The 22,869-nt window shown below is 37.5% G+C and overlaps 1 protein-coding gene across 20 annotated transcripts in view; it reads right to left on the minus strand.

Annotated features, from left to right (window-relative positions):
* Positions 1 to 22,869, minus strand: part of CCDC91 (coiled-coil domain containing 91) — a 335,915-nt gene that overhangs the window by 226,447 nt on the left and 86,599 nt on the right. For 3 of the 20 annotated variants that reach the window (XM_080572463.1, XM_080572466.1, XM_080572462.1), the window contains exon 1: positions 15,254 to 15,276. The gene's annotated coding sequence lies outside the window, so the exon portion shown is untranslated. Of the gene's footprint in view, positions 1 to 677; positions 726 to 5,822; positions 7,199 to 7,680; positions 7,731 to 15,253; positions 15,358 to 18,525; positions 18,644 to 22,869 lie in introns of those variants that run through there. The other 17 variants (XM_080572460.1, XM_080572458.1, XM_080572469.1 and 14 more) reach the window with 14 other exon arrangements.

A 22,869-nucleotide genomic window follows, 5' to 3' on the forward strand; every position in this document is an offset into this window, starting at 1 on the left:
ATTCCCCCCTTTGCTACTGACCTTGGTCATTAGTTACCTGTTTCTGCTGGAAGCAGTTTTGTTTTGTTTCCCAGCAGGTCTATATTATCATTCAATGCATTTAGATTCCTAGGCTTTATTCTTACTGAGAAAACAACAAGCATAACATTAGGCTAGTTTTTTAACACCTGTTTCTCCCGCAACTTTGCGCACGGTATGATGCAAACTTCAACAATGTATCAGTGGAACAAAGATCTGTTTTGTCTTGAATGATTCCACTTGAACATAATCCCTAGGAAAGGAGGCGAAAAAATTGCTTACAACATTCTGATTTTAAAGCATGTAAGGTTGTTACAGGAGGTCCCTTCGTAATCTTGTATACTGAGTTCAAATTGTTTATGAAGTTGCCACAATGGGTTGCTACGTTCTGCTTCTCAAATGAAGATGGATTTTTTTTTTATTAAAAAAAAAAAAAGATTACTTTCAGAGCAGGTTAAACAACCTGTTTTGCTCTGCATTTAAATGGAGCAGGGGACTGAATTCACTTTCTGCATTTGAGTTAAGAGTAGCCACCATTTACTGAAATAGAAGACCTAAACCAAAGGCTTCTAAAGAGCAGAAAGACATAAAGCAAATTTCAAAGGGACACTAACTGTCCTTTTAACCACCAAAGACCATGCAATGTATTTTTCCCTTACCTCATACTTCTGTCTGAGAACCGAGGATCCTTACCTTTTTTTCCTTTACTAAAAAAAAAAAAAAAAGTCTTAAAAAATGCCATCCTCCTTTTTTGTTGTTGTTAGAACATAAAAGCAACTCAAACTCCTAAATTCTACATCAGGTGTACCTGGAGTTCTTCAACAAAACAAGACTGTCACTGGCCACATCACAGATCAAACTCTTTCTTTCCAGTTTCTTATGACTTCTGATACAGTAATCACAAATCTAATGTGGACTGAGAATACAAAATGACTTTCAAAGACATCAGGTAAAAATAATGCCTTTCTGAAATCCAGGCAGATATTTTTATTATTAAAAAATAAAATTTTACAGTGAAAAATAAATAATAATAATAAAAAAAAAAAGGTGCTGTACCAAACACGGCAAAAAGCATGCCTACAAGAAGATAAAGACCTATCTCAAAAACCCAATTTGGAAATCTAATTATAAAATCATATTATACTGTTACGACTTTATGAAGGTAATATATTTACAAAATAGCAATATCAAATAATTTGTTATATTCCATAAACAAAATTTCTGTTTGATACAGATTTGGAGAAAAGAGATTTAAATAAATAAGCTTGTTAAAAATAATTCAAGACCATGGGAGCACTGATTCAAGAAATATTTAAACTGCTATAGTTTAAAAAAGATTATAGTTTAAAATTAGATATAGGTTAATACTATAGACAATAATCATGATTACCTTTGTAAACTAACATAACTGTTTGGTTTTATGTGTTATTTAATGACGGTGGAAAATATCTTCTGATCCTGATAACAAAACATTCCTAGAACTACTTTTTTAAAATGCCCATGATATTAACATTCTCTAGCTACTTAAATTTCAAAACATCTACAATCATTGTCAAAAATATCAAAATTTTACTTTTAAACTTGACCAAGTTTTTCATATATGTTTGCAGTAGTATTTATCTGGTTTTAAATAATTGAGAACATTTTCATCACTATATTAGAAAAAGTTAATGAGCCTCAGAAATAAAAAATCAACTCAGAAAACTCTGAATCCCTTAACTATTTTTCAGAACAGGATCTGGACAAGCACAAGGACTTGATGCTTTCTCATACCTCTACAGACTGTAAAAGGTAAATTATAGAAAAGTTTTTGCAGGATATGGACTCAGATGAGTGATCCCATAAGCTTTAATGAGAATGTCAATGATTAGCCATTTGTAACCTCACTGGCTTAACAAATAAATCTATTTTTATCTACCTTATTTATTTATTTTACATTTCATGAAATCATCATTAACAGCATTAATGGAAAAAACGTTAGCAAAGCCTACCGGAAACAGTGACAAAAAGCACAGATTCTGCCACAACAAACTGAAAATTGAACTCCACTCTCACTTATGGAAAAGCTACTAATTCTGTAGCTGTTATGTTAGCTCCATAACCCATTTTGAAAATTAGTCAGCTCACCTGAATTGGGGTGGGAGGCAGGTGTAATACACAGAAATATTTAATACATTTTTCTCCTTTATAGTTTCCCTAATGCTTTACCATATAGCAATGAACCAAACTGGGAGAAGCTTATACAATCACAAGTACTTCAGAATCATGTTGCCCTGATGTTACTGCTCCCCTTAGATGCTGACCTAAAGCCAGAAGCAACCCCATTTATCTGTTAAAGTTTCCAGTGAATTCAGGAGCTCAATTCTTCCTGCGTAGCAGGCATCTACATGCCATAATCTGTAAGCATATACTACACTTAATGAAGGCGCAGGGCAATCTCAGAGCAATTACTACTTTAAAATACATATATATATAAAACTCCTTTACAGGATGTAACAATAATCATACCCTATACCTCTGTACCCCGGCTCAGCAGGTAGTTCTTGACAGACACACCTTTGTAAGCTATGGAAAGGCCCAAATAATATTAGGGAAATGTGGATCCCAACCTCACTCAAAAAGGATTAGTGATCAGACCCTCCTGGAAAGCAGGTCCCTATTCTGGGTACATAACTATAGATGAAGCATCTCTAAACCTGCTCACCTTCTTACAGACTACTACTACCCTTATTGAGTGTGCCCAAGAGAACACATACAATAGTAAGCACCTACAACAGTTATTTCTCTGGAATGTCCATGGCTCAGAGCAATTATTTGTCATCCCCTTCTGCTCACTAAGAGTTGCACCTCTTCCATCAAGTGTTCATAATATTCATATTGAAGTTAAGTATGAAATCCATATCAGAAATTTTACATCGCGTTGTTCTTCTGAAATTCTGGCACCCCACAGCCAGTAACATTATTACCCGTGTTTAGATGTATCCATCCCTGCATTGCTTTCAGGAAGCAGAACATGTGCAAGAAGAGGAATGAATTTAACACCCCATTAAAATGAAGACCAAAAGTCCTAACTAGTTAGTTACTACTAAATTCATGCATATGTAAAATGCATTCATGTTCACTTTGTTTTCAGATGAGCCTAAAAGCAAAATAGAATATATGCATCCCCTAAATTCTTTATTATAATTTGTACACATTTATCTGGCTGAAACAGATGATGTCAAACTACATTTTTCTGCTTCTATTCAAAGAGACTATACTGCCATGTCCATGTGCTATTTTAGTGCATAAAATGGCTGAAAGGCTAAATACTCTTAAGAATGCAGTACTTCATAATTACGATTCTTCATTAAGTACAAAAATCAAAAAACAACCAATACTCAAACATTGGTATTTTCAATATTGGTAATGCCACTGCGAACTGCTTTTATAGAAATGATGCTTCACATCAAGTCCCTCTGTAAGTCATTTGCTGAAACAAAAGCAACAGTTGAGTAAAACATTTGAGGTCATAGCCTTGAAATTTGTAGTTTTCCCTCACTGGAAGAATTTGCTTTTTGGATGTTTTGTGCCTTAATATATGCTTGCGCTCTATTTCCTTTGTTTCCAAATACTAATAAATATTAAAAACTTTTTTATCAGCCCTTCGTGCCAGTTTCCAGTTGTATTCCATGAACTACAAGCAATCTACTCTCCAGTAAAAGTTGTCCTCCTTTATAATACAAAGGGAAGAACAGAAGCAAGAGTCAAAATTCAGAACCACCCTTGCCACCAGCATAATAATTTTAATTACCTTTTTCTAAAGAAAAACATAAAACAACAAAAACACATTATAGCATAATCACCTAAGAGTAGTTTACATAAGTGCACAAAGAACTGCCATCTTTTCTGGAAGGATTGCACTAAGGTAAGAGGTACTATTCCTGGGAGTTTAAAGGTAAAAGAATTGGACAAGACCCAACTTTCTGCACCTGAATTTCACTGCACCTGAAAACTTGGTATCAGAGTATTAACATGCCATATGTTATCAGATAAGGAGATTCACAGAAATTAGCTAGAAGATTCAGATTTGGGTCTTTTATCAAGAAACTACCAAATAGATGAAAACTACATTTTAAAACTTATCAGAGTTGCTAGCGTTAGGATTAAATTCTGTTATTTTTGCGGCTCTCTCATTTTCAGTAGGTGGAAGTTTTTAAATCCAGTGTTCCATAAACTACCTGAGATGTTAGATTTTTTTTTTTTATTACTAAATTAGCACAATAATTTGGGCATGCTTCATTTTCCTAGAGGCTTAGAACTTCATGCAAACATAACAAAAGTTTTATTTTATAGTAACTGAAGTTAGCCATTTAAACTTAAGTCATTTTCGGATTGTTAGCTGAAATACATACAAACACTGAATTGTGATCACTTTAAGGACAACTAATAAAAATTGCTTTTTTTTCTTGAAGCTGTTCAGCATATGGTGTTCTAGTGAGGGTATAAAATCTGCTCAAAATAATACAAGCATTAGAAATATGTTTTTGTTTCTGGGAATCTATAAATATTATGTCCATTCCTGTTCAAAGGCCTGTAAAGTTTACTAGACAATATCTGTAACGATATGATCAACATGAAATATTAGCCTTATATATGTAAACAAGCCAAGGCTGACAGAACCTACCGCCAGCTTATGAAAAACTGCAGGAGAGTTCCATAAAAAAATGCTATCCCTAAAATCCTTTTAGGAATATCTAACACCACTTTAACAAACAAGTAAGTACAAATCAATAAAGTGAATTCATTTTTTTTTAACTTCAGATAGTCCTCTATGATTGCTTAATAATAATTTTATGGATACCCAATTCTCCTTCTCCAAACATACCCTGCAATCAAATTCACCTTATTAAGCCTTGGCTTCATTGAAACAGAGCAGAAACCATAACATTAATTTCAGTCATTCCAAAAACAAGCCTGTCAACTGAACAATGTAAAGGGGAGAAGCCTGCTAGCTCATAAAAGCAAAATACTTCAGTGGTCCATCTAACTCTTTAGAAAGAAAGAATACAATTCCTATTGTATTTTATGAAATTCTCCATTATTCTACATTAAGAAAACTACAAATCACTTAATTCATTTCTGTAAAAATTGTACCACTTCTAGAGACTAAAGCCTAAAAAGCAGGTACTGTTGCTTAAGGGGTATGCCAGGAATAAAGGAAGGAGACTGAGGTTGTAATAGGCATTATCAGGAAAGCTAAAGCCAACTCTAAAACTAACAGTATTCATTTTTAATAACACAAGCAATGGCTATTTGCACAGCCACCTTAAATCTTTAGAAGCGTGAGGTAACCAAAACAGGAAAACAACCCTTGCCCTAAATTCCGATGTACTTTATTATTATAAATTTACAGGCAACGAAGTGGTGAAATGTAACAGATGTTAAAATAAAATGTCTGAAAAGCAACTTGCTAGATAGTCCACCACTTATAATGCACTTTAAGGTAGGCTTAGCCTACATGACTCAAAATTTATCTGTCTGCAACCTGAAACCCCCACACTACGGAAAAAAAATACATATAAAAGAAAAAATATAACGGAAAAAATATCAATATTGGTTCAACAAAATCTTTTTCCTCCGTTACTATGATCAAATTAGTTTTACAAAAGTAGAAAAAATTTTCTTATACGGACATTTAAAATAATCAAAAGTTGCACAGATCATCAACAACCATCTCAGTGAATGGACTCAAGTAACACGGGCACGAAGGTATTGTGAACTTTTAAATTTAAAGATTCACAGAAATCTTGTTTCCATCATACCACAAACGTTTTCCATTTGGTGTTGCAAGCCTTCCTGGAAGTTGGTTTTCAGGAAGCCAGGAGGAATCAAGCCAACTGCTCAGATACGCACGGTACTTAGATGTCTTAGCAGTTCTGTAAACATTTGGAGAATGCCAGTTATTGCCATTAAGACTGCTATTCAATTGTTCCTCCGGACCAGAAATACACATTACAGCGTAATTGTATTTTGGCACTTACAAGTCTATGTAGATATCATCATCCTGAACATCAGCCTGACACCACATAAACAGCTAACATTGTCTAGACAAGATATATTCATCACCAACCTCTGGCAGTGGTTTTGTCACTTGGAAAGAAATATAAAGGAACTGGTCTAAAAGCCCACGGTGTTCAAAGAGAAGCAGACAACACTCAAGGAGCATGTAATGAAATGTAAAAGTACTTAAACTGCACTCAGACTTCCACCCAGGCATGCGTCTCAAAATCAGAGTGAGCATCACAGATATGAACGTGTCACCAGTTATATTCAGCTTTCAGTTGATGCTATATCCAGGCAGAAACAAACCATAAGGAGTCCTTCAACTTAACTATAGCAATGGTCGGAATAAAGATTCTGCTAAAAATGTCCAAAGGTGGCAGAGTCTATTTTAATGTCCATTTTACAAATCCAATGTGGACAAAACACACACACTTCCTCAGATGTGCTACAATAAAATATCATCTCAGCTTTAACGTAAAAAGAATTCAGAGATTACATTATCCTAGGTATCCTAGTGTAAAATAAATTGGCACCACATTTTCAGAATCTCCTTAAGAGACTCTGAAAAAGGTTCTGCTATATGATTCTATTTACTATTTATTGAGAATTCAGGCATCACTTGTTTGAACACGATTGTAACTGTTTTTTCTGCTTTCAAGTCCTACCAGCATGGAGTTCACTATTGCACTTGTCAACAAGCATCTACCCTGCAAAGGCTCTTTGAAATTGATCAACAATCTACCTCCTGTATTAGTGGGTGAGAAACTGACACCACCACCACCCAAGAGAAAACAACAAAATACCAGCACACTGGCACCAATAGCTACTTAGACCATGCATATGGAGACACTCTGAACCAAACCGCAAGGTGAAGAAGCATATGCAGAACGAGACACAAAGAGCAAGAGAAAATAAAACGGACAAAGCTGTGAACAAAAACAGTTAAACAACTTGACAGAAACAAGTGCTCAAGCACTGTGACCGAAACCACCGAAAGCTCCATTAAAACGCTGCAGCAAAATGGCAAGAATTGCATTCGTAATGTGCAGCTGACAGGCCAAAAGCATTGCTCTGACAGGAGGGGTAACTGCTCCTGAAGCAAAGCGCAGCCTGCCGGGACGAGCCAAAGCTGCAGCCAGACCTCACAAAGGGAGCAGCCCGGATCAGAAGGTTAGGCTCAGGTATGACGAGGAGAGTCAACCCTGTTACACCTCTGAGAGACCTACAAGGGCAGGATTTATGGAGCTCTTAGGCACACGCAGATCCAGAGAGGCTTTCAGAAATGCCCCAACGCCGCCACTGCAGACCCCACCAACTGCCTCCCCGCTACCCCAGCGTCCCGAGCAGGCTCAGAGGAGCGCTTGCAGCCTTGAACCCAATCCCCGTGGCATCAGAGCTGCCCCTGGGGCTCCACTTCCCGTTCCCGGGACTCCCCCGACCCCCTTCACCCCCGCTCCGCAGCCCCAATCCCTCAGGGCTGCCACTCAGCGGCCGTTGACGTCGCCCAACGCCCCCCCCGCCAGCAGCGCATGGCCACAGCCGCGTGCACGCGCCTCGGCTGCTCCCCCCCTCCCCCCCACCGGCCCAGGCAAACTGCCCCGGGCAGCGCGGCCTCACCCGCCTCGGCACTCGGCCACACCCCCGAGCCCTCGCCCCGCCTCCCCGCCGGTCACGTGGCTCCCGCCGGGCGCCGATTGGGCGGTGGCGCGGCCCCGCCGAGGGGCGGGTGATGGCCTCCGGGGGGCGGGGGGAAGCTGGCGTGGGGGGGCGTGTGCCTTGCCTCAGCCCCTCGTCTGTCGGCTTGCAGTTATTGTTTGGTTGGTGTTTTACTCGGAAAGCGGCTGGTCGTCCTGCCTGCGTGCTGGCCTCTTCGCCTCAAGCTCTGTCCTCAAATGGGTTGCTTAGGATCGGCCACCACCCTTCTGCATTGTTACAAAAAATAAATCACAGACTGACCAGGGTCAAACCTCCTGGTCAGAAAGGGGAGATGAGCCTCTGGGTAGTCCTCTCGTACAGCTGTTGTAAGATGTTGAGGCGGCACAGCCATCAGATGGCCGCCTCACGACATGCCATGGTGGCACAAAGTAAGGTGCAACACCTGTGTCGTGGATGATAGACCACAGTCACGTGGTGACGCATAACTGGTTGTTCGCACGACCCTACCTGTTCTGCGGACTAGACAGTCTCTAATAGTATCTGAGACAGCAATGTGCCCTCGCTGCTAGGAAGGCTAATGGTATTCTTGGCTGCCATACATATACTTTGAACCAAAGTATCACCATCAAAGCAAGAGGTGACCCTTCCACTCAGTATTGGCTGCACCTGGAGTACTGTGTCCAGTCCTGAGCTGCCCAGTACAAGACACACATGGACATACTAGAAAGAGTCCAGCAGAGAGCCACTAAGATGACAGGGCCTGGAGCACCTCTCCTATGAGGAGAAGCTGAGAGGGCAGGGACTGTTCAGCCTGGAGAAGAGGAGGCTCAGAGAGATCTCATCAATGTTTACAAATACCTGAAGGGACAGAGCCAGGCTCTTTCCAGCAGTGCCCAGTGCCAGGGGACAAGAGGCAGTGGATACAGACTGGCAGACAGGAGGTTCCCTCTGAACATTAGGAACCCATCTGTGCTGTGAGGGTGATGGAGCAGTGGCACAGGCAGCCCAGAGAGGTTGTGGAATCTCTTCCTTGCAGATATTCGAAAGCTGCCAGGACGTGGTCTTGGTCAGCCTGCTCTAGGTGGCCCTGCTAGAGCAGGGGTTGGGCCAGACGGCCTCTAGAAGCCCCTTCCTACCTCAGCCCTTCCATGTGACTCTGAATTGATACATACTTAATGAACAGTGCATTAAAAGATGTAATGAAAATGATTTATCATCACAGCATGGAAACAGTACACAGCAGTAGTTTTCATGTTCTGTACTGCATGAAGAAAAACAGAAAATATGACATATCTAGGCTATGTCACAGAATCACAGAATGACCAAGGTTGGAAGGGACCTCTGAAGATCATCTAGTCCAACCCCACCTGCCGAGCAGGATCATCTAGAGCACATTGGATGGCACCCAGGCAAGATTTGAATATCTCCAGAGAAGGAGACTCCACAACCTCTCTGGGAAACCTTTTCCAGTGCTCTGTCACTCTCACAATAAAGAAATGCCCTCTCATATTCAGCTGGTACTTCCTGTGCTTCAGTTTGTTCCCGTTACCTCTCGTCCTCTCGCTGGACACAACTGAAAAGAGTCTGGCTCCATCCTCTTGACACACTACCCTCAGATATTTATACACATTGATGAGGTCTCCCCTCAGTCTTTTCTTTCCTAGGCTAAGCACCAGTTCTCCCAGCGTGTCCTCATACAACAGGTGCTTCTGTCCTATAATCATCTCCGTAGCCTTGATATGTCCTTTTGCACATGACTGCAGTGTGCACAAAGGTGACGAACCTTGGTAGAACATGGAGTTTTTGTAAATAACATATAAACCTTAATCAGTCTTTTTACAAGTTATTTCATGCATTAGGGAAAAAAAAAAGAAAAAAAGGAAAAAAAGACTAATGCACGTGCCTAAATTGCTATAAAAGTTGAAAGTTTGAAGGACACTTGAAATACTAATTCTCAGCAAACTAAAAGAGGCATTCTAAGGGCTCTTGTTTTCTGTATTAGTTAATCTTCCACTGCAGTATTATCCCTCCTAAAGACTGATATATACGTCAGTCAAATTGTAGAGTTTGTTCTTGGGTGTACAACAGGAAAAATCTTAAGAGAACCTTTTGAGTAGTCTATACTAGTATTTGTATTTGGGCATTCAAGAAATTCTTGAGTGGTTATCTCTATGATTTATACGATACAAAAAGTGAAAATTCAGATTCTTAGGATTTCAGGAGATCCTTCCCAGAATGATGTTAAAACATGCTCTTAGGTAAGGACTAGCTGCTCCTGTTTTGTCAATAAACAGAAGATTTCACTTTTTTGATTGTCAAGGTATTATTTTCTCTGTAGAAATTAATGCAAATGCTATTACTGCTGTGTAGGCAGTAAACCTTAAATATTATGTTTATAATTAATGTATTCTCTTGCCTCTCTGCAACACGTTCCTTTATGTTTTCAGAGTTTGCCATGCTGTTTTTGAAGAAGTAATAAGCATATTCTGGGCAAAAAGCCAAGAAAAAGTAGCTCTTACCAAGCTAAATTAGGTAATTACATTTTCACTTCGTTTTTTAAAGCACAGCTGTATCCTTTGGGTTATAAGAATTAGTATATAATATGCTTAACTTTATACCTTTTTTCTTATGTAAGTGAAAATGTCCCTTCAAAATGCAGATCTGTCTAACTAGCTCATTTTCTTCATTTTGAAAATCCATAAAGGTAAATACATCGGTTATTATAATTTTTCCAGAGTTTACAAAATATAATCAGAATTTCTCTTATATTTTCTTTGTCAGAATTTGATAGATGAGAAAAAAATGAAATCACCTTGTTTTGATTTTCCATTACTAATAGGGCCAAAGCAATTACATTAATGTTATACTTCAATACTTTTCAGTAATATTTTAATGGCATAAAACATATCAATTAAAGCTGACGTATAGCTACTTGATTTTTTCTGTGCTAAGAGAGTAAGACCATTAATGCCATTTTCTAAGCAATGGAAGAAGAATTGTTAAAATAATACTGTGATTTCATTAGATAGATATGCAGTCAAATTACAGTATGTTAGAGTTCCTCAAAGCTTCCAATCCCAATAGTCACTAATATTCTAAGACTGTTTTAGCACCTATTAAAATGTTTATGCAACTTCTATTTATATACATAGGAAACTAATATTAGTTTAGAAAAAACTATTAAATTTATTTCTTTAATTTCAAGTCCTCAAAAATTTCTTGAAACAGTATGTAAAAGAGTCTTCTATCCTTAATCCATGTGTGAACATCACAGAAGAGGAAAGAGTCCCTACTACACTAAAACAGCTCCACAAAGAAAAAAATATTAAAGTTCATTTTCATGTATAATGTTATTTAGCTTGCACAAAAATAAGTTTTAACATCAGTTCTGCACAATTTATTTTTTTCTAACAATATATCTCTGTTTGTTTGTTTTTGTCATCCCCCCCCCCCCCCCCCCCAAATTAACCGAAGTGGGAAAAATCCCCTAAGTCTATAATTTTCCAAAATGCCTGTATTTTATGGTTTCCTTGGGGTCTGATGTGGTTTGGTTTTGATATTCATCTTCCCTGCTGAGTTGCCACACTCTAGCCCTGGAAATGTACTGCTGTTGGTGAATCTGTTGCAGCTTTTACTTTAGCTGACCTGTCCCAAGGTACTCCTCAGTTAATTTTGAAAATCACCCTGGATGCCCCTTATTCTTTAAGAGTATTTCCTATTGTAATGTGCACCAAGGGAATAGAATAATTTTTTTCTTAGTGTCTAAGAAAGTGTCTTAGTACATTTTGTTAAATATTGTGATTCAGACAGGCCATCAGCATAAATTTTTGTCATTCTTCCAAAGTTGTGCTGATTCTTGACATCTACCATACTTTGGGAAACTCAATGGCAAAGAAACAACATGAAACAAGAAAATCAATTTGTCTCACTCTCAGACTTATTCACCAAGCCTGAAGTGAATGATATAATAAATCTAAATTCATCAACTAAAGGAAAAGCAAGACAAGTAAACACATTGCAAGCTATATACACCTTTTTAAAGGAATCAGGAAATAGGAGGTGTATAGGAGCTTTATATTTTGAATTAAGATTTAATATAGCAATTAGCAAAAAAAAAATTATTATTTTATTATTATTATTATTTGATATCTGTATTTGGCTTCAAACTACATTTCTACCTAGAGTTTTATGAAATATGAAAAAAAAAATATTTTATAATACTTAGGTCACTGAAAAACAGAAAGTCCAGCATAATTGCACTAAAAATATTTTGAACCATTCTAAGAGCAGAAGCTTCTTAATTTGGGCTGAGTGTTATTGTTATGTCTCCTAGAGAGCAAAGTTTGTAGAGATTCTTGTCAGTTCTGCAACTTTTTTTGAATTGATTCAACCATACATGGTAACATTAAGTGATTATGAATAAGTGGGTAATATCACCCTTCTGTACAGCAGTTTGTGTGGTATGAAGCCATATTTCTGGGTCTTCTAAATCAAACAATGTTTGTAATGTTATCGGACAGCATGATTTTTTTAATCTTCTTGATAGAGAAATAAGGAAAACTCTGTTGAACAAGCATTATTTATGAAGTTGATAATAGATTAATTCACCATTATTAAATTTCATCATTAACCTAAAAAGTTAACTTCCTTAATGAAGCAAATTGGTGATATAACAATGACGTGACCATGAAGTATTCACTTTTCTTATTCTGAAGATTATTAAGACAACGGGACAAAGGAAAGCAAGGTCCTTTATATTACCACTATTTTAATACTCTGCTATTCAGTAATTCTAAATAGTCAAGGGTTTTAGCAGCTAAGATCTTTCACATCTGTTATGTGGTGAAAGGAAAGGTAGACCAAGTTCAGCTTATTAGCAAACTATTATTTACATGATAAGAACTGACATACTGTCTCACTCTTGTTCTTAATACTAGGAACAAGAACCAAACAATTACAGTTTAAGTGGTCGGGAGAATAAAATACTGTGTCAGCTCTGAAACTAACCATCATATATAGTAAATTAACCTGTTTCATCAACTTAAATTTCTGATTTCTCCCTTATCAAGTTCACTTGTCCCATCAAAACCTAGTACAGTCCTCATTGGTGATACCAGAATTATCAATAAAGCAAGAAGTATATTTGTTGCTAAACCACAATCCTCCTGCTTAGAAATATTTTGCCACTCTTTTCTACACAGTAAAAAACAAACAAACAAACAAAAAACCACAGTCAAAACATGGTATACTTGTTTGTCTTTTATGTTTTTATAAGGAAAATCATGGCATTAAAATTGTTAGAATTACCTTTCAATAAAAATTAATAAAAAGTAGACACTGCTGTTAAACAGAATGTCTGCTATAGGGTACCATTTTTTCCCGATCTTTTGTAATATATTTCGCCTTTTGTATGACAGTTGCAAAACCCAGAAGCCAAGTTCTAATATGTTTCCTTTTTTTTTTTTTCTTTTTTCATTTATAGAATCTGTCTATCTTTAGGCAGTTATAGGGAGAAATGTAAAGTTTTCTCCAGGTTCATCAAGTAGACATTCTGCTGTACCTGCCATCTCAAGAGTCATGCAATCATTTGCATGCAGTGAGTTAGCAGCACCCGCTTTACTAACTTCCTCCAATTGCCACGGCTTTTATGCATTTAAAAAGAAAGTGCTAAGTGCTAGATGGTTTTGTTTGGTTGGTTAGTTGTTGTTTTGTTTTGTTTTGTTTTGTTTTCAGGGTGTGTGTGTGTGTGTAAATATTTGATCCTACTGCTTTGTAAATCCTATGGCAGTATTTACGAATTTGAACACAGTGATCTATTTTCAACTATCTTTTTCCAGTTTTAATTGAACTTTATGTGAAGTGCATCAATATAAGCAGCAGTGCTACACTGGAGACTTCTTTGTGAAATCATGTTAAAAGGTTTAAGAAAGATTATTGATTCACAAGAACAGCTCTTCTTAAATCAGTTCTTGTGTACATCTGCAAGAGCAATTTATGAACAGTGCTCTTAGTTGAAGTGGCATTTTCCTACAGTATTTTAGTTTCCCTTGTTTAATGTTAAAATAAATAAATATTTGAGTTCATAGACATTCTAGAGAAAACAATATTGCACAGAGAAGTCACCTAGTTAATCACAGAAAACTGCACAATTGCTGGGAGTTTGGTTAAGCTGTGAGGGAAATGTCCAAGTAGCCCTTTTTAAAGCCATTGCAAGCATACTTGCAGCACTTTAAATCGGTCAAATCTTGTCAACAAGAACTAGGGCTGTGTTCTTCAGCTGGTAGCTAATGTGCACACATTTTCTGGGGATTTGAAAGCGCGGACAAACAAGATCTATAAATTCTCTCCACAGTGAGTTCAAGAACTTTGAACTGTGCCCAAAACAAATAGTTTCTGAGGAACAGTTTCGTAGGAATAGTTTTCTTTCTGAGGAATAGTTTCTTAGAACATCAGTATTCGAGACTTCATTGGATCATTCTGAAACATAATTTTATTTTTAACATAATCAGTACCATCTTGACAACATTACCAAAACATAAACTTAAGCAGAAAATCCTAATTTCTGGCTAGAACACCAGTGAGCTTTCTAGAATTAAATTCAATGAGGCAAAAGTCTTCCTAAGAGTTTTGGTCCTCTTCCTAATGTTTTGCTGTGTTGTCGGTTTTATCTGTTTATTTTAATATCTAATAAATAAACAAAAAAAAAGGACAGCTTCTCAAGCACTATTGGATTTATCTTATCAACATGATCAAGGTATCTACTACCTCAAGGAACTGGAGAGCAGTTAAATCATGCTGCTTAATTTACTTTTAGTACCTCTACTCAGACCACCAATATTTGAAGGGTAGGGCTTTATCATAAAGTTTATATTTGTTTATTTATAGATAGATGAGAAGTTTGTGATTATAAATTTGCTGTATTTATAGCAATGACTTGCTACAGACATTAAGTAATCTAGGAAGTCAGTTCAGTCCATCCTGAGCTTCCCTTGAGCAGGAGCTGACACAGTTCCCTCTGAACTATGAAAATCCATGGCTGACAGTGCTTGCAGGTGTTTATTATGAGGGTGCTGGGCGACTTAATTTCATTTGGAATTTTACCACAGGTTTAAATTCTGACCTGAGGACTGAAGAATATGAAGAAATACAACCTTCAGAGTCATTCATATAATGTGGTACAAATGTTACTTTAAAATATTGAGCGCATTCTTAAATGATGCATATTGTCATGTATGTATATAGTATACAATCATTATTGACCTTAGACTCTTCAGACAGATTTCACATTTCACTGTCCTCTGCCCTCAGCTGTAAAAATGTTTTACAAAATGTTAATTGACATAGTTTCAGAAATCTCAGGTGGATGTTCAAACAAGACACAGAATTCTTCAGAGAACTTGAACTTGAACCATCCCAAATACTGAGTCAGAGACTGAGATGGAAAGCTACAAGCAAGCAAAGATAGGATTCTGCAAACAAGGTCATTATCATAGCACCAAAGAAGGACACATACTGATGTTTTGGGAACACCTACTTGGAATTACACGTCCTTTAGTGCAAGGCATGACTTTAGCATAATAGTAGAACCAGATGCAATACCACATTGGTCAGTCCTCGAGTCCTCTCTGGCTGGATTTTCTGGAACCAAATAATGCATCAGATTAGTCAGCATAATAGCCTATCATTCCTTATGAGTAATTTAATATACATTCTCGAAAATAGCCTGCAGTAAGACCTATTTTTATTGCAGATAAATCCCAAAATTATTCCAAGAAAGTTCCTAACTATCTCACATCAAAATCTTCATACTAGCCTCTTCACAATCCTTGAGATTTTATAACTGATTGTGTCTTCGTTGTTTGAGACAGATGCAGGAAAACAGCCAGAAATGTGCTGGAACAAAAATTCCTCAATTATAATTCTCTTTGTAAAATATGTGTATCCTTCTCTGAGTCCTAGACTTTGTCAGTGATAGTGTACCCACTCTTGTAGGACAGCTATTATATAGGGAATGGCATTCTTTCTACCAGCAGTCAGAGGAGAGTGACCATTTCTTTCTTCAGCAGTAATCCAGCCATGTTAGAGGATTGCATCAAATGAGAGCCCTGAACGAATTTCAGTCTGTTTTCATGTATTCCTGTCTAGCTATAGCTCAAATATTACATTTGAAATTGCTGTACTAAAAGAAACATGGATTTCTGTTCCACTCCTGTTTCCTGAATGAAGACATTTTTTTTTCCATCTTTGCACACAGAAGTAGTAGGAGAATGATATGTCTCTGGAATTGGAAGCAATGGATCATTTTTGCTGGCTGACCATTTGCAAAATAACTACGATAGGGATTCATTCATATTACAGTTCAAGATCATTTCTTTAAAAATGCAGGTAGATGAAATGTAGTAATGGACAACTGCATTTCTCTTACAGATCTAGATAAATTGATCTTTACGTTATAAGTTAAAGAGTCTTTAATGCTGTTAACTGAAGTGGTTTAGTCAAGAACTTGTGCAATCCATGTAGTTGTGTTTCCTTTATAGAAGGAAAAAATTAGCATGGAACAAACACCTGAAAAGATGATTATTCCTTATAATACTGTCTGATAGAGTAAAATAATGACATGCACATAGCAAATATTAAACAGCCCCAGTTCCTTCGGCCCCTTCTCATATGTCTTGTTTTCTAGTCCCTTTACCAGCTTTGTTGCTCTTCTCTGCACACACTCAAGCAACTCAGTATCCTTTTATCCTTTTTATAGTGAGGGGCCCTAAACTGAACACGGAACTTGAGGTGCAGTCTCACCAGTGCTAAGTACAGGGGGATAATCACTTCCCTAGTCCTTCTGACCACACTGTTTCTGGTACAAGCCAAGATGCTGTTGGCCTTCTTGGCCACCTGGGCACACTGCTGGCTCATGTTCAGCTGGCTGCCAACCAGCACCCCCAGGTCCTTTCCTGCTGAACAACTTTCCAGACACTCTTCCCCAAGCCTATCCCACTGCATGGGGATGTTGTGCCCCAAATGCAGCTCCCAGCATTTAGCCTTGTTGAATGTCATGTGATTGGATGTAGCCCATCAATCCAACCTATCCAGATCCCTCTGCAGATCCATCTTACAATCCAGCAGATCAACATTCCCACCCAATTTGGTGTTGTCTGCAAATTTACTGAGGGTGCTCTGCCATCCCCTCATCAATATTGTTAATAAAGATATTAAAGAGAACTGACCCCAGTACTGAGCCCTGGAGAACACCACTACTGACCGCATTTAGCTCCATTCACTCTGTCATAGAAGAAGATCAGGTTAGTTAAGCAGGACCTGCCTTTCAGAAACCCATGCTGACCGGGTCTGATCACCTGGTTATCCTGTACATACCATTTGATGGCACTCAAACGATCTTCTCCATGACCTGCCCTGGCATTGAGGTCAGACTAGCAGGCCTGTAATTCCCTGGATCCTCCTTCCTACCCTTGTAAATGGGTGTCACATTTGCCAACCTCCAATCAACTGGGACCTCCATGGTTAGCCTGGACTTCTGGAAAAGTATTGAAAGCGTCGAGGCAAGCACTTCCACCAGTTCCTTCAGAGCCCTTGGGTGGATCCCATCCAGGCCCATAGATCTGTGAGTGTCCAAGTGGTGTAGTAGGTCACTAACCATTTCCTCTTTGATCATAAGGGCTTCATTATGCTCCCTGCCTCTGTCTTCTAGCTCAGTGGGCTGGATACCCTGTGAAGAATTAGTCTCGCTAATAAAGACTGAGGTAGAGAAGGCATTAAGTACCTCAGCCTTTTCCTCATCTCTTGTAACTGGGTTTCCCCTAGCACCCAATAAAGGATGGAGATTATCCATAGTCCTCCTTTTCTTGTTTATGCAATTATAAAAACATTTTTAATTGTCTTTTACTGTAGTGGCTAAGTTACAGTTACTAGCTGGGCTTTGACCCTTCTAATTTCCTCCCTGTATAACCTCACTACATATTTGTAGTCCTCCTGAGTTGCCTGCCCCTGAGTTCTATCTGGTATATCTCATGTCAAATCAATGCAACAGTGTTAATCAGAGGACAAATTTGTTTGTTGTGCTTTTTCCCCACTACAACTCATACACAGATACAACAGCAACTCTTCAAATTTCCTTTGGGTTTTATGATTCCCTTAAATGCTTTTAGGGTTCTCTCAAGATCCTTGCTCTTTTATATTGTTTGATATTACTCCTAATTAAACATTTTGATCTCCATAGCCAGATACTTTCAGAAAAATATGCTTCAGTATTGGCAGATTAACTATATTTATAAAATATATAAGTATATAAAGCACAGGTAATAGCAGTAAGGTGACACCCACAAGACCTCTAGAATGCAAGAGTGAAATGGTGGGCTAAGAACATCAGAAGGATACTTATCTACAGATCAAAGTGCTTCTGTATCTTGTACAAAATCATATCTAAGACTGCCCAGTTTTAGTCAGATTGCTTCAGGGGAATCAATGTTGCTTACTTTGTGCTAGTCTGTGCAATACAAAATCCAAGAATACTAATAATCCTTCTGTTGACAATGGGTCTTTCAACATTTGTAGAATATATATTAAGTGACTGAAGTACTGATGCTTCTGGCATCTTGTGCGATAGACCTTTAGTCATGTTACTTTATCTTTAAACACCTTCAGAGTCACTATATTCCCATCTAGATGGCTGAGATCCAAAACTTCTTTCTTGCCACCTCTCTGTCTCTGATGGAATTGTAGAGTTCTTGTGTCAACACAGAGGTAGATACTTTGCTAGGGACATACATCATTGAAGTCTTCCATACAAACCTCTGAGATACTACTCATATTTTTCAGGCCTTATTGAGTCTCATGGAGTAAGGTTCCAGCTACAGGGTTTACTTCCAGCACTTGGTCATGATGGTATGATTTCCATGTCCCCAAGGATCTAAGAAGGAACCCACAGATGTGTCCATATTAGTATTTAGTTTAGATAGGAATGTCTTTTGAAGTGAATCTCTCAATTGTCCCCACTTACAGCATCTCAAGTGAGATCATAGAATAGTCTTGGAATACATGAGCTAAATTCCTTTTGAATGAAACTAAACTGGAAGATGACTGCTGGGAGTGCACCTAATATACCCCAGCTGTTAAGAGGTGTTCAGTCTATAAGACCAGATAGAGCTAGTCCAATGTAAAATCCATGAAATATCAGCACTAACAGATCTGGTTCTGTCACACCACACTACTGTAGACATTGGGTATAGGTACTTAGCTTGAAAAGGTATCATTGCAACACTTGCTGAGAATTTACAGGAAGTAATTTAAAGATTATAGTAGAGTCTATAACTGACAATTGTAAATCTTTTCAAGATCTTCTAATCTCTGCAAGAGATGTCTAATCTTTGCTAGGAAATGTAAGTACTCTGATGTAGTCACCTGAATTAAAAAAAAAAAAAAAAAAAACCAACACTGTTTTTGCACTTCTTGCCTCTAATCTTAAACAAGAGTCTCATAGAAGCAGTTTAGCTTAAAAGGACTTGGGGGTTCTGGTGGACAAGTTAAATATAAGTCAACAATAGGTTCTTGTGGAATAGAAGGCTAACCACATACTGGGCTGCATTAGCAATAGTTTAGCCAGCAGATTGAAGGGCAATGTTACACAACTTTGATTTTATTTGGATTAACTGAATCATTAGGAAGTTTCATACAACAGTGAACTCAAACAACTAAAAGACCAAGCTATCTGCCACTGCTGACATTCAGTAGCTACTTTTCTATTATGTAGAAAATGAGCTAAGTGTTAGGCCAACCATGAAGCTTTCTTTGTTGTCACAAAATGGATCCACTTCTTTCTTTGCAGCTGTGGATGGAAGGATTTTTCTTCCAGTGCCCTTGAGCAAGTATGCTGTAGCATAGTGGTTTTGTAGCCTACAGCTGAGATGGAAACAGGACTTGAATCTTAAGTACAACAGAATCAGATCTTGTAACACATAATCACCACAAATATTTAGTTACTATCAAATATCTGTGTACTGCTAAAGAAAGGGGATTTCTGCTCATTTGTTAAAGAGAGAATGAATGAATGACTCTATTGTTAATTAGAATCAGATTGCAAAAAGTATTTGCATTTGTATGAAGAATCTTCAAATTGAAAAGTCACTGTTCAGTCTTGCCCACAGTTGTATGCACATATTTTCTAAAATCAGCAAGTGTTAGCTAGCATTGTAGCAGATAAATGACATATATACATGTCTAGGGGCAAGATTGACCCCACAGGCTGTAAGACTTGCCACCACCTAACTTTTCGCATTCCATAGGTGTGGAGTGGATAAATCTATTTCACACTAACAAGAATGCCTTTAAATTTAATAATAATAATAATAATAATAATAATAAAAATTGTTAACATTGTAAGTGTTCTACATTGTTTAGCCTCCTATTTATAAAACAAACTTTGACTTCAATTTCTATCAGCTCTTCATTCTGTATTCATTTCAATTTATTGTAATTTTCAGGTACACATCCAGGACATAACAAAGGTATGTGAGATAGGAATTTTCATCAGAAGGTTGTTTATACACCTATTGCCTATAGCATGGCACCCTTTCTCTTGTGCTTTGCCCTTCTAATATATGTATACTTCTGAGTGTATCTCAGACATCTGAAAGATCTGGACAGGTACAGCCGCTGAAGTTGTGCACAGACTGCCTCAATACTTTATCTTTACACTCATCCTAAGGTCAAGCATTTAGGGAATTTTCACAGTAAGAGCTTGTGCTTGCCAGTTATATGCTGCACCCTTTCATGATAGACCCTCCATCTGTCCTCATCACTGCAAACTTGTCAACATTATGCCTGTGTACTCAGCTAGATTTCATAGAAGTGGTCTACAATATCTTCTGTTGTAGATGTTGTATGCAAATATGCCTGCAAATAGAGTATATACAAAATACACATCTGTGGCAAGGGCATTTCCAAAATCAATATTCTGGCTGTCAGGCAGGGGGCCCATGCCCAATGCCCTCACACATTTGAATGCACCATGGGGGCTGTGGCCTAACCTGCCTGTTTCACTTACAGTCATGTAAGTGAATCACAGGTGCTTAAGAATTACATCACATAGATTACATCCAGTCTGCTCTTCATGAAATAGGCAAGTGTCCCCCTGCAGGGCTAGCTGAGGTTCTGCTTTTTTTCATACAAATTCTTCAGTTTTTAAACTTTTAGCTGTATTCTGTCTCATCCATGTCAGAATCATGTTCTCTCTGTGGCCTTCCTTTTAACCTTAGCCCATATATATCCCCTCCATATTGTTATTTACTAAAACCATTTAATGTAATAACAACATAACTATATAAAGACTACCCCAGAAAGCAAAAGTCTCTTTCATATCTAACAGAGTTTTAGTAGAACACTGAGATTATGTGATTGAGTCATGTTAGAATGGCATAGGCAAATTAATATAATCTGGGGGGACTGGAGCCAGAACAACTTAATTCAGGCCCAACTCAGCCATGCCAATTACTTTCTTTAACAACAGAGCTGAAACAGAGCAGATCTCCATCCTTTCTTTTTCTTCCTTCTCCAACACATAGTTTCTCTGCCAGTGAACAAACTGGCATATGCCAAAGTTGAGTCTGAACATGCAGAATCATGTAGATAGTAAAGATGTTATAGGAAATAAATTTTAAGCTTGAGATTGTGCAAACATGACATTGCAGATGTATCCTGAGGAACCTGTACACCTTATGCTGCAGAACAGAGGCTACAGACAGAAAACATGCTTTATTTAGAAGATGGCTGTCATTCTGAAGTACACTGACACATTTTATGTCTATTGCTTTGTTATAGCTGGTATTGTAAGAAGCCATAAGAGTAATTATATGGCATTGATGCAATCCATCCAGGAACACAGGAACCAACCTGTTTTTGATTTTGTAGATGCGATTCTTTCTCAGGGATTCCATTTTGTTTAGGATGGGTTGATTTTGGCTTTTCTCCAGTGAACATCCTGAAGATTGACTGAAGTTTCTCTTCACTCGAAATTTACTTTTTTTTAAAAAGCATTCATTAAGCACATTCTTTTGAAAGAAATTATGAGACTACAACAACATTGCCAGTCGTTGGTGAACCAAAAGACGAAACGAGAGAGAAGAAAACCCTCATGAATCAAGTTTAAGCATAGATACTGTCTAGTTGTGAAAGACCATCAGTGGCAATCGTGGCTTCTTATCAGGACTTTGGAAAGAAGGAAATTATCAAGTTATGACAGTCATCCAGTGGACATTCCCAAATTCCCAGATAACTTTCAAAGGCATAAGGCAGTTTTTTTGTTTCTTTGTTTCTTTGTTTTTTAGTGAGAAATGGAATACAGTTTCCAGAAATGAGTAATAATCTTACTCTACTGAAACTCTGATTTCTTCAAATTACTCTTCTTCATTGTTTGCACAAATTATCTTAAATTTAACAATTTATTTTGGAAAGTTTACAGAGCTGGGTAGTTGAATGAGGCTTTTCCCTATACGGGAATCAAATACCCTGCCCACAGTCCTTCAAAAGATGCTTTTCTTCTATGTAATACTTACAAATAGTGTAGGCAATTTGTAAGCCAGAAAAACATTGGCTAATGATCCTAGAACTGCTGTTTGTCTATAACTAGTTTGTCTTAACAGCATGGAGCCTAGATAACATTAGTTATGATTAATTAGAGATAAGCTGATTGTGCAGCCCTGATCAACCTGAACTATTAGTGTTTTAACAGCAAATAGCACAGTATTGTAATAGTGATTATATTATACCTACACTTTAAAAAGTTTATTTACAGTTACACATGTTTCCCATACAAATTACTATGAAGGAATGCTATTGTCAGAGACACCTAGAAAAGCAAACATTTGATATATGCGTGTGTATGGCCACAGTAAAGATATTCTATATAAATAGGCAATTATCTACCTGTTACTTAGTTTTCTAGGGTTTTTGAGTTTAATTAAAATAGATAAAATATTTTGCTGCTGCACTAGTAAAATAGTTTCATTTTTTCAAATGGAGATGAAAGGGTATTGTACTATAGAAGTATACTCATAATGCACATAACATTTATTTGTATATTTGTATATATTTTTGTATAAATGCTTCCCTAAGCCTTTCAGGGAACAGTAAATAAATAAA

Source organism: Anser brachyrhynchus (assembly GCF_964034855.1).
Source record: "Anser brachyrhynchus genome assembly, chromosome: 1".
Taxonomy (NCBI): Eukaryota; Metazoa; Chordata; class Aves; order Anseriformes; family Anatidae; genus Anser; species Anser brachyrhynchus.